General features: G+C 41.2%; 1 protein-coding gene across 8 annotated transcripts in view; it reads left to right on the top strand.

Annotated features, from left to right (window-relative positions):
* LOC106722986 (F-box/LRR-repeat protein 7-like) overlaps nt 1-11,884 on the top strand; it is a 261,033-nt gene that overhangs the window by 133,870 nt on the left and 115,279 nt on the right. Inside the window, exon 3 of one of the 8 annotated variants that reach the window (XR_003091955.1) lies at nt 4,485-4,546. The exons of the other annotated variants lie outside the window; for them this stretch is intronic. The gene's annotated coding sequence lies outside the window, so the exon portion shown is untranslated. Of the gene's footprint in view, nt 1-4,484; nt 4,547-11,884 lie in introns of those variants that run through there. 8 annotated transcript variants of the gene reach the window in all.

The following is an 11,884-nucleotide window of genomic DNA, read 5'->3' as shown; positions in this document are numbered from 1 at the left end:
CCCCCCCCAGAGTAGGGAATTGATAATGGGTTGGTAGTTTTGCATGGGATGCTGCACACATTGAACTTGAAGTGTCTGATTGTGCCCTGTGGATTGTTTGAATCTCAGTCCATGTAATGTGCAGCAAAGTAGCATTCTGGAGCTCATACTATATTAATACTTTGGTTGCCCTGCTGTTGGGCACCTTCATAGAGATATGAGAGACTTGTAGAAGGATGGAAGGGTTTGAAGATGAAAGTTCTGCCCTCTCACATTGTTGAGCCTAGAATATCTATTTCTTATAGCAAATCAGAGGAAGAAAGTCTGTGTGTCGTCTGTCTGTCCCGTTCTCTCCCCCCCCCCCCCCCTTTCTGACTTAAGAAAAAATGCTGGATGGGTTTTACAGCCATAAATGGTAAAAGTAACTGTACTCTGCTGCCAACAAGCAGAACGATGGAATACGGTTTTAATTTACAAGAAAAGCTCAGCAAGGGTCTTGTAGAGCCCTTCATGCCTTTTGTAAAGATGAGATTAGCTATAAAACAGCAGAGATTTAACGAGAGAATTTAAGCATTGGCAACAGCTCTGTTCCACATGGATGGTGGATGCCTGCTCGCCAAGCTCTGGGAACTACCTCTACAAAGTGCACAATCAAAGCATTTTAAATGTTAGGTGAATTACTATCCTTTCTTTTAAAAAGTAGCTTTTTCTGATTTTTATCTCAGAACTTATACCATTCTTATCTGCTACCTAGTTGTCATAAAATCTCTCCAGCTGAACAGACAGTTCTTTGGGTAAATCCAATATCTTTTATGAGACCAACTAAAATAGCTGGAAAAATTCTTCTTTGTAAGCTTTTGGGTACAAACACCCTTCTTCAGCTGGGCAGAATTTCCATGTGGAAGACTTGAAACCAATTATTTCTTCAGGTAGTTATTGCAAGTTACATTTACAATATTTACACAGAATGGAAGTACGAAGGGAAAGCATGGGAAATAGTGGTATACCTGTGCAATTTCAGGGAGGATGCTTCTCTTTTTGTTTAAAACATGGCTCTGAAGCGGTGGACTGAATGACTTTAAGTATTACTGCTGCTGACCTAACTAATTAGCCATAAGATGATTGAAGAGTAACCTGTCTTCATTGTGTACAGCTTCCTCTTATCCCAGAATCTAGGGCCTGGATTTGAGTAATTTTTCCTTTTGAAGAATTTGTCATTGATATTTTGGGTGCCTCAATTATTGTGTCTCCAACTTCAGGCTTTTATTGGGCCCAGGTTTTTTGTGGGAGGCAGGTGTTCAATACTTCCCTGAAAATAATCTTAATCAGGATGCCAAAATCAGTAACTGCTTTTGAAAACTGAGCCAAATCTGTCTTTAAAAAGAAGCTCACCAATTTGGATGGATTAAACCCTAATAAAATACTGATATTACATAAATTATTCCTAGTTCTGGCCTTTTTTGGCATTTTTCTTACACTGCCGGGGTTTCAAATATTTCCCCAAATTAGTTTAAAATCTAATAAATACTCTCGGCAAAAGAAGTTGTAAGATTCCATTATTACTATCAATTATGTTCTCTCTGAAATAAATCAGGAGTTTGCCTAAGGGTGAATGGGACAAGAATGAAAAGTCATGTATATGACCATAAAGATGTAGGTTTTTAACATACAATTTTGGGTTTCTTAAACCCTGATGGAAACTCTTCTTGACTGTATTGGAAAATGAGGTCCTGTAGATTTGATTGTTAGTATATTTTTGTAAGGGAATTAACATGGATGAGTATATTCTAATTATAACTCTAGGAAAAACAAGTATTAACTAGGGAAAAAACCCCAAAACCTGAGGAGTGTGATCATACATATAGAACTATTAATGCAGTACTCAGCATAAATTCAGAATTATGGAACACAACTAAAGGGGTATAAATTAACACACAATAAATGTAGCAAATGACTTTCATTTATAATACCTAGTTTGTATCTCTATTGGTATACTTCTGCCTGTGTTCAGTTGCATATTTCAAACATCACTCTAATCTTCAGGTTGCATTCTTATTTTTCTTGCATCCTTGTTTTCAAAAACTTTGTATGGGCATTTTGGGGCAAAAGGGTCAATACCAGATGTGCTTTGCCTCTTTTAATGTTTTGGAGTGTGTAAAAATAAAATCAGAAGTCTTGAACATGGTTTTACACACTATACTAATTTGACTTCAAGGACATTTGCCATTTGTTTAATCAAAAGCAAATGGCTTTAAGCCTCCCTGTGGATATATTTTCATAACAAGGTAAATAAACAATGTTTTCTTTAAGTCACGAAATACATATTTAACTCCTTAGCTACACAGAGCATCACTGTAATCTTCTGTCCCAGTAGCATTTTGACTTCTTCAGAATATGGTAATTAATATGGGAGCTTCTTTTCTATACTGACACCCTATATTACCTGAAATTCAGTACAACAGTAAAGATTAGATGCAGAGTAGTTATTTCAGAGAAATCAAAGAAAAAGCAATGTATGCAGGATCTAAAAGATATACTCTCCCCTTCCACCAATAAAGTATCTTGATTAAAGGCAATTAAATTGCCTTTGAAGAAAGTTTTTTTTCCTTAGCTTAAATTTCAAGTTCAGTGGTGTTCCTTTTTAGGCTCCTAAGAAATAGGAGGGAGGTGGAACATGTCATAATTTTGTCAAATCTGCAAGCTCTTAACTTTGCTACTCGGCTGGATCCCTTTGGTAGTTGTTAGGCTGGCTGGTATTTCAGAGACTTTTGACTAACCAGGTCTATGGGAGTGATTCTTGCAAACAGATACTGAAGGCAATAGTGGATTAATATCTAAAAGAGTATCTTTATAAATTGAATAGCTAATCAAATACTTAAGTGTGTGTGTTAGTGTGTGTACACTATTTTCTCCTAGTAACTTAAAGCTCAGTTTTATCCCCTACTCTGGGTATCATTAAGTCTCAAAATTATGTTGTCAGTAAAGGTCATGTGGATAGATATAGTTATAATAAACTATATCAATTAAGAGATTCTGTGTTAGAACTTGTGTCAGGGAGAGGATAACAAGTATCCCAAAGATCTCTTACAAATACTATTTCATTCTATTACATTCTATTATTTCATTCTATTACAAATACTAGTTTCATAAAACTAGATCCTCCAAGGGTGAGAATCCCTAAATCACTTTGTGATGGTGCTTCTTTACTTCTGTATGTGAGATCTGATATTTGCCTGTTCTGATCTCTTTATTCAGGTAGAATATACAGCCCCACATGGGTAGAAAACAGGTTTTGTTACTTAAGTGATTGATCGATTTTTCTCCCTTTGGTGAAGCAGAAGTATTTTATTAAATTTCATATGAAGTTATGTACCTTGGGTATGCTTGCCGTGTGTCCAGTTCATGAATTTCCAGGTGTGGGAGGACATGTGTAAAATGCGAGAACAGTTAGAGTTCTGTCAGGTACATAAAGAAGTGGAGTTAAAGATCCATTTCCTGAACTGTAATAGCACATCAGTCTTGGCATCTCTTGCCTCAGCCTCTTCCTTTGAACTTCATGGACCCTTAGCTTTTTTTTTTTTACAAAGCCTGACCTCAGTATGCTGTCTGCCATTGCACTGGCTCTCATATGGTTTCTTGTGTCCTTGATGCCATGAATCAGGATTGTCTTTCTAGTGTTTACCTGGCCCTTTATATAGAAAGAAAACTGACAACCTGTATGGTATGGTATGAATTGTGTGGTAATGTAATTTTTGTATTGTTGGTTTCTTAGATCCAAAAACATCCTTACCACTAATATTTAGTTGTACACTAAGGGTGTGTCCAGACGAGGATGTGCGTGCCTCTTGCAGCATCTCAAAGACCTCTGTGATCTTATTAAAAAGTTTTAACTGCAACAATTTGAAATTGGGCGGCATTTCAAAACACTGACTACATAATTCACCCTGAACTGTATAATCTGTTTTTTTGCTTTGTTGAATTGTACAACAGTGCGGATCAATTTTTTTGACCTGGTTGCTGCATACTATTTCACAGTGTAGCATATTTAACTACTTTAAATACTTCAAGAGTGATCTCACATGCCTGTGATGAGGTATAAATTATTGCAGTGCAGTGAGAGCATGGCTAGTCCTAATTCATTGCTTTTGTCTCGCCTAGGAGTTAAATGAAGAACCATCTTGTCCTCTTCTAAAAGTAACTCCCTTTTCTTCCACTCTGTTCTGGCAAAGGGGATGATTCCTTGTCAACTAATCATCAACTGTGTGCAAAATTCTGACATATTTAGTTTGTCATTATCCTGGTGAAGCCTTAGCAAAGAGGTTTATGCTTCAGCTGCTGTTTTTATTACAGTTTGGCAAGGCTGAAAATGTAATGCATGTTCTCTTCTTCATATTGAGTAATAACTTTAGATATTCCCTGTGTATCTGAAATATACATTTTGGCCCTTCTGCAGGCTAAAGGAAAGTAGGATATTTTTTTAACTTCCTCATTCTTGATCAACATAGGTGCTGATTTTTGGCGATTTCCACCTTCTAAGGACAGAAGTTCTGTTGGTGCTACTGCCTAGGTAACAGCTAATTTACAAGTCAAGAATTTGGGAGTTTTCAAAGTATGTTGAAAAATTTCTCATTTTGTTCTCAACATTCTAAAACGGATTGAGAAACTGTGTAAAATACTGGGTATCAACTTAGTTGTTGGCTTCAGGACTCATTGCTAGAGTTGAAATCTGAAATGACCTCAGCAAGTTTTGTCATGTTTGCATGAGGTACAGTCAATCCATTTCAAACCGTTGACATCAAAGAGATGCTCTTGTGCAGGATGGATTTGATTTAGTTTGAAGAACTAAAAGAAATCAGTTTGAATTACTGGTCAGAAAACCTCGATTTAATCAATGGTTTCTACAAAAAGTTCATTCTTGTTGTTTGCTATAATCTTCATTAAAATATTATTTCTATGATTCCCTAACAGGGCACTCTTACGGCCTGGTAAGCCTGCTACTGTGATATGTTTCGCCTTCTACTCACTAGATCTCAAATCAATGGAGAGGCTATACTCAGAAACTTTTTCCTCAAGACTTCTGGAATATTCGCTCCAAATGTTTCTCCTTTGTTTCTACTGGCCCTCCCTCCTTGCATTTATCTCCAAACTCTTCCTCCTTACCTAGATCCACCCACAACAATCCTCTTCTGTTAATTTAACTTCTTGAAACTTTGCATTTTTAGAGCTAGGTAAAGGCTTGACTTTGTGTACACAAACTTGCAGAGAGACAATAGGGTGATGAGTAGGTAATCAGGTCTGTTATCTCTCATCTCCATATACTACTGTTCACGAGGATGTTCTCTGGAGAGACAAATCCACAGTTTGAGAACTAAAACTAAGCAGCACAGAGATGCTTAATGGAATCTTCAAGACTGAGTACCACAGGGTTTTCTTTAACCTTTTTCTAATCTATAGAGGAGCCTCTGTAAACCCCATAAGATTGGGCCCTTAATATGGCCTGCTGTGACCTACTTATAAAACTTTTCTAAAGAAGTTACATGAATATATTGTCTCAAATAGTACATAATTAGAAGTTATAATCCCTATTCCATGATGATATCTTTAAGCTCTAACATCTATTAAATTAAAACTATCTTTATATAGATTTATTTTTGTTTTAAAAAGCATTTTAACAAAAAATAAATAAAAAAATGCAATTAAATTTAAAAAATTCTGATTTAAATAAAACTGATTACAAAAAAAAAAAAATTTCAAAAGATTGATTTTTATCCATCCAGCTCTTGTGGTGTTATATCTAGCTCCATTTTCATGATAGCTAGACCAACTAGCAGCAAGCCCACTCAACTGCTTAGTTTCCTAAGAAAAAATAGAAAATGACAAATTATGTTGAAAACAAGGTAAGCAGTGCAGGAAGAGAAGAGCTGTCATGGAATCGTACAGTGGAAAATACAATTGTACAGAGCCTTCCCTGCTGCATTAGCAGCTGTCAATTTCATGGCTGTGATTAGTGATATTATCTAGTAAAAAGTACAGGCCCAATACTTAACCTTTGCATGGAGCTCCCAACATGCCCCTGGGAGTCATGTTTTTACACAGCTTTGAAACTGAGGTTGAGTGGGAGGGATAGAACCTGTCTTGTAAATTTTCAAGCTGGAAAAAAGTAGGAGCAATCTTTTGTAATAGAAGCTACTTGTTGCTTGTTGAAACTTGGCTAAAGGAAATAATTGCACTGGAAGCTGCTTAAATACAGTATTTTAGGGTAGGGATGGTCATTATCAGCTATGTAAAAGTGGCTAACCAGTTCCATATGTTGAATATCCTTGCTTCTCTCACATCACTACCAAAGGCTGTTTCTGGCAAGCACATTTGTGTTCAGGTATTTGGAGCTGGCTCTGGGAAAAGTATATTTAATTGTATTTCCGAGTCTTCATGTGTGTTTCATGTGACCCTGTATAAGTAATCGAGGAACAGCGCCCTACTTAATATAAATAGTGTCTTTATTATAGCAGTTTCTTACAGAGCCTGCTGTTCTCCCCCAGCCTCTAACTCTCTTCCTCTTCCTGTCTCCTCCCCCTCTCTTTCTATTCTTCCTTCAGACTCCTCCTTTCTGCTGCTGCTAGTTTTGCCTCTGAGATCCATACATAATGTTACATCTTTCCTTTCAACAGTTCAAAACAGATGATTAACTTATTCTCCTGGTTGGGCCAGAGGTTGCTAGGACATAGCCCAGCATGCAGACCGAGCCTTTACCACTGGTCTGCTGTGTTCTTTAGGGCTCACAGTCATCCAGGTATGCTGGTCATTGTACCAGCCTCCTGCTTCTTGTTTGTTTGGTTTTTTTTTTCTGGGTGCTACGCCTGCTTCTGTTCTGTCCCTGTCTTTGTTTTGTGGGGTGGACTCTGTGTATCTCTTTCCTTTGTGGAGTCTTTCTCCCCTAATTGGGGCTCACTGATGATGGACCAGTTGTCAAAGTTGCCTTGGTCTTGATCCTGATCTTTTGCTCAATTGTATTTCTGCTGTGCCAGCACTCTGCAGCTGCTTCTGGTTATGTCTCAGTTGCTGTTCACTATTTGTGACAGCTTTGTAGGATCTATCTCCCACTGTACCCTCAACAGTGGCCTTTTGCCATTCTTTCACATGTGGACTTAACTGGTTGTACCCAGACCTTATCCTTTCTGCACAGTGGTCTCGGGTCCCTGGCTCCTTGGTTATACTGTGATACTTGTTAAGGCTTGCTTTTTTAGCTGCTTCCATGTACTGTCGCCCCTTCCCCCCCTGGGGTTTTAGCAAGCAGTCTCTCATGGGGAATAATATATTAGTTCTCTGGCCCATTAATCTTTGGGCTGGGTTACTGTCCATTCCTTGGGGGAGGGTGTGTTGCGATGGTCCAATAGAGCTAGGTAGGGATCCCCTGCAGTCTTATTTGCCTTCAACAAGAATCTCTTGGCTGTCTTTACTGCTGGTTCAGCCTTCCCATTGCTTTGTGGTACCCAGGGAATGATTCTTGTGCTGGAATTCCCATCTAGTTCAGAGCCATTTGAATTCTCCTGAGGTGTATTGTGGACCGTTGTCTGAGAACAGAATGTCAGGTATCCCATGCCACGCGAAATGAGCCTTCAGCTTCCTGAGCACCATTCCTGCCTAAGCGTCTTTGAGGTAATCAACCTCCCAAACATCGGAATAGTAGTCTATGGTGACCATATAGTTTCTGTCGTTGACGTTGAACAAGTCAGTCCCTACCTTCTCCCAGGGCCGAGGGGGGATGTCATGAGGGTTCAATGTCTCTTTTTGCTGTTTGTCACTGTATTTGTTGCACACCTCACACTGCTGCATGTATGTTCTCAAGTGGGCATTCAAGCATGGCCAGTAGATGCACTCCCATGCTCTCTTGAGGCATGATTTTATTCCCGTGTAAGAAGCATGGAGTTGGTTCATGATGTCTCGCTTTAGAGCTACTGGGATCACTACCCTGTCTCCCGTGAACAGAATCCTATCCTGTGTACATACTACCAATGGAGGGTGGAACTATGTGGCAACTTCTGGTGGTACTTGTGCCGCGGCCAACCTTCTAAGATGGTTCATTTCATTGCTTGGAGCACACCGTCCTGTTCCGTACTCTGCTGTATTGCTTTGAGACTGTGTTTTTGGAGACGGGTAAGTCTTGTACCATATTAATGGACTCTTATCTCCTGTTCTAGAGATCCATCTGTGCATGTGTTGAAGTCTCTTAGGAGCACTCAGCAAGGGTTTTTTCATTATGATCTCTAATGGTCTGATTGCACATCTACTCTGTCCAAAGGTGAACTGATGGAACTGTTCCAGTCCAAACAATACTGCTAGTAACTCCTTTTCTATCTGTGTGTATCTCCTTTTGGTTTCAAAAGCTACGGGCTGCTGGTTCTGCATTAGTACTTTTCCCAGACCACCTCCTGATGCATCAGACCGTAGTACTGGTTGCTCAGCTGTATTGTAGTACTTCAGTGTTTTTAAAATTCTTTTGAATGCCTCCTCTTGGGTCTGTGCCCATTCCCAGGCTGCATCATTGTGTGTTAGCAACCTGAATGGCTCACAAGCATTAGACAAGTGTGCACAAAATGTGGACAGATAGTTAACCATCCCAATAAAGCGCTGGACTCCTTTGATATCCTGTGGCCTGGGCATCTCCATAATGGTTCTCACCTTTTCCAGGTCTGGCTGTAGTCCTTCCAAAGACAGTGTGTGGGCCGGGTGCGAGCCGGGCCCTTTTTCGTGCTGCACGCAGGCTGTGGCCAGCAGCCCGGGCACGCGGGGTCGGAGAGAGGGGCGCGACAAGCTAGAATTAGGCACAGACTCGTAGCGGTAGTTTTAAAGATTGTTTACTTACACCAGAGATGGTCGTGGTGTAGGCTGGAAAACTTGCTTGAGTTGCAGTTACAGACAAAGACAACACGGACGGTCACATGGAGTTCGCTAGGCTCCACGGAAACAGAGCTCCGGATGCTCTGGGTGAGCGCGCCACCAAAATCGGACTCGTAGTTACGTCTTATAATTTTTATCGCTCGAAGACGGGAAGAGGTGAGCAATGGATCTAGTCGCCAAGCTCCTCTGAATCTCACACAGGGGTCTTTACTTCCCTGCCGTGTACCCAGAGTCCCCACGAGATGGATGTGGAGTCCTCTTTGGCTTGGGCGGAAACTGCTCAAGCCTCTTATACTGCTAACAGGCCAATCGTTAGCCGCCACGTGGGAATAATTTAGAACTAGCCAATAGCGGGACACAAATTTGCATGCGGGTGGCGGGAACTGTTTTGCACCATGCATTTCTCTTGCAACTTGAGCAATGCACCCTGCAAAGGAAGCTGCAAATAGGCGGGAAACTCGTGCCTGCACCAGAGTTTTCCTCCGCAGCAGAAAACTCCACCGTGCAATGAAGCTGCAACCTGGCGGGGATAATTCTGGTGCCAAAGTACACACAAAATCATACCTTTGGGTTATGACAGTCAGCAGATGTCCAATATTAGGGTACTTCTGTTCTTCTCAGCTGTATTTTGTCGGCATTCAGTTTAACGTTCCTCTCCCAACCTCTGTTAAGGAGTTGTTGCAGTTTGACATCATGGTCACAGATCACCTCTTCCCTTATCCTCAATCTTGATACCTGAAAAACCTTCCAGCTTCTGGCTCAGCTTCTGGAAAACTTCCGGAGTTGGGCTGATCCCCATGGGCATCCTTAACCAGCAATACCTGCCAAAGGGTGCACTAAAGGTTATCAGGTGGCTGGATGATTCATCTAGCTCCACATGCCAAAATCCATTCTTGACTTCACAAACTGTGAACACTTTTGCCCTAGACAGGTCAGGTAGTACATCCTCAATTGTTGGCAGTGGGTAGTGGCTTCTTTTGAGTGCCCTGTTAAGTGGTTTTGAATCGATTCAGATTCTTACTACTACTAGGCTGCTGATCCAGTCAGTGCTTTTTGCAACTGGTGTGATAATGCCTTTTTTCGACAGGTTTGTCAGTTCTTTCTTCAGTGGCTCCAGCAGAGCTAGCAGAATTCTGCATTTTGGTAGTCGTACTGGTTGCACCTGTGGATCTATTTCTAACTTAATTTTGCCTTCAAAGAGTCCAGTGCCCTGGAATATGTCTCCATATCTTAACAGAATGTTAGGTAGTGAACTTAATGACTGTTCTTGCTCTTCTGTGACCTGGAGGATGTTGTGGTATTGTAGTGTAATTAAATCTATGGCCTGTGCTGCCCAGCAGTGGATGGGTGTCTGCCCTGTCAATCACTATAAATTGCAGGAGGTACTGTTTCTTGTGGCATGGATTTCTTATAGTCAGCTGGCACTTTCCTAGTGGCCTCACAGTTGTTTTGTAATACATTAAAAGCACTTGGTGACATTTTTCCGTTCTGATACTGCCACTCAATAGATTCACAGGAAGGACATTGCAAGTGGCTCCACAATCCACCTGGAATCTTATAGGTCTTTGCTCTAGCATCATTGTTGCAAATATGGCTGAGTTGTTGCCCACTTTTTTTCTGTAACATGTATATCCTGTGAGTCTGTGAATCTGTCAGACTTACACTGAAAGCTTCCTCCTCATCTGTAGTTTCCTGATCCTTCATGTGGCCTTTTTTTTTTTCTTTCTATTTCGGTGGCTATGACACTGATCCCTGAAATGATTCTGTTTTCCACATTTTTTGCACTCTTTTCCATAGGCTGGGCATTTGTCCTCCTGCCTTTCTTGTAGCTTCCTGCAATACAAGCACTGAATCGTATTGTCAGCGTTTGCAGTTGGCCTGTCAGGTTCCTGCTTTCCAGAGTCCTTTAGGTTGAGCCTGTGAACCTGCTCTGTACATGTGGCTGTTGATATCATTTTGATCCTTTGTTTAGACCATTCTGCTACCCTTGCAATTTGGTGACATTTTTCCAGGGTTAGAGCTACCTTTCTTAGTGCTCTCTCCGTCCTGGCAGTCCCGTGTGCCACACAATCCTGTCCTAGATCAGGGAGTCTTTTATGTCTCCAAAGTTACATGAGGATGCCAGAGTTTTCAGTGCTGTGATATAGGCCTCTATTCCTTTCTCTTCCTCTTGGTTTCTCGTGAAAATGTGGTATTTGTCTACAGTCTAATTTTTCCTGGGGTCACAGTATGCATCAAACACTTCTGTTAACTGTTTTAGTGTGTCAGGGTTCCCTGACATCAGTGTCACTCTTACTTCATGGCCTTTTTCCCCCCCACTAGATAGTAAAACAGCTTTACCTTCATTTTCTTTTCTTTATCAGCCGTGGTTAACTCTGTATACAAACTGAATTCTTACTTCCATGTCTGTGCAAGGCTCTTTGTGTTGAAATCCAGCTGTCCTGGGGGCTTCAGTCCCTCCATGCTTCTTGCAATCTGTTTGAATCACTGCTGGGGCCCAGGTTTCTATCTTCTCTTGGGCTTCCTCACGGATTTTCTGCTGCCGCCTGTGCGGGCCGGGAGCGGTCCAAGGCTTTCGGGGGCGGGCTGTGGCCGGGAGCCCGCAACGGTAGGGCAGGTACTTTTGCACAACAGAATAGAATTAGGCACGGACTCGTAGTGGTTAATTAAAGATTGTTTTACTTGCACCGTAGGTGGTTGCGGTGCAGGCAGGAAAACTTTCTTGAGTTGCAGTTACAGACAAACACAAGTGGAGTTTGCTAGGCTCCACCAAAGACACACGCACGGAATTTGCTAGGCTCCGCAAAAACAAACATGACAGAGCTCTGGATACCCTTGACGAGCGCGCAAAAACCGTAGATACGTCTTAAGAAGAATTTAACAAACGAGACGGGAAGAGGTTGGTGGTTGATCAGGCCGCCGAACTCCTTTGAGACGCACACAAAGTTTCTGTTACTCTGCCGCGTGCTCAGAGTCCCCACGAGATGGTTGTGGAGTCCTCTACAAC

Source organism: Alligator sinensis, unplaced genomic scaffold (assembly GCF_000455745.1).
Source record: "Alligator sinensis unplaced genomic scaffold, ASM45574v1 scaffold1561_1, whole genome shotgun sequence".
In the NCBI taxonomy this organism is placed as follows: Eukaryota; Metazoa; Chordata; order Crocodylia; family Alligatoridae; genus Alligator; species Alligator sinensis.
The sequence above is the reverse complement of the archived record's forward strand: the minus strand, read 5'-3'. Positions and strand labels throughout refer to the sequence as shown.